The sequence below is a fragment of the Triticum aestivum genome, chromosome 2D, assembly GCF_018294505.1.
Source record: "Triticum aestivum cultivar Chinese Spring chromosome 2D, IWGSC CS RefSeq v2.1, whole genome shotgun sequence".
Classification (NCBI taxonomy): Eukaryota; Viridiplantae; Streptophyta; class Magnoliopsida; order Poales; family Poaceae; genus Triticum; species Triticum aestivum.
In genome coordinates, this window is record NC_057799.1 from 34,554,388 (window position 1) to 34,555,052 (window position 665).

Sequence of the window (665 nt, forward strand, 5' to 3'; positions counted from 1 at the left end):
GTATATATATGAGAGGACGAAGAATCCCGACTGTTGTCGTGGGGGTCGCTTCTCCTTCATTCTGGTGTGCTAGACATTTTGGTGTAATGCACTCGGGGATGAAAGGAGGAACGACCATCACCAACGGTCGAATGTATACACCACGTGAGCTGAGAGTTTTCAAGAAAAGACTCGACAAACCGATAGTCAACCCGTGATGAATAATAATGATCTAACTTAGGTTTTTTGGTACATATATTTAATTGTAGACGTTTAATATTTGAATTATGAACATAGGAAATATCGTACTCGGACGACGAAAGTCTCCCGGGGGAGTGCGACTGGTGCCACGACGACCGAGGTCTGTGCGACAGGCCTCACCTGGACGAAGATCGGCGCTTCAGTATTAAGCTGGAGGAGACCTTCGATGTTGAAACGGTACGCAACGACGACAAGTGTTATTTTTTCGTAATTAAGCACGACTTCAACTATTTCAACGTGTACTTTTCATCTTTTACAATTCGACTAGCTTATCCCATGCCATGCAAGACGCTACGTCTTGGAGAGGATGGGTTTTGAAGACCATGAAAGTATGGAAACAAAGAAAATTCACCTAAGGACCCATCATGATATAGATTTTGAAGTAAATCTGTATAATTCTGAAAGCGTAACCCATTTTGGTTGCA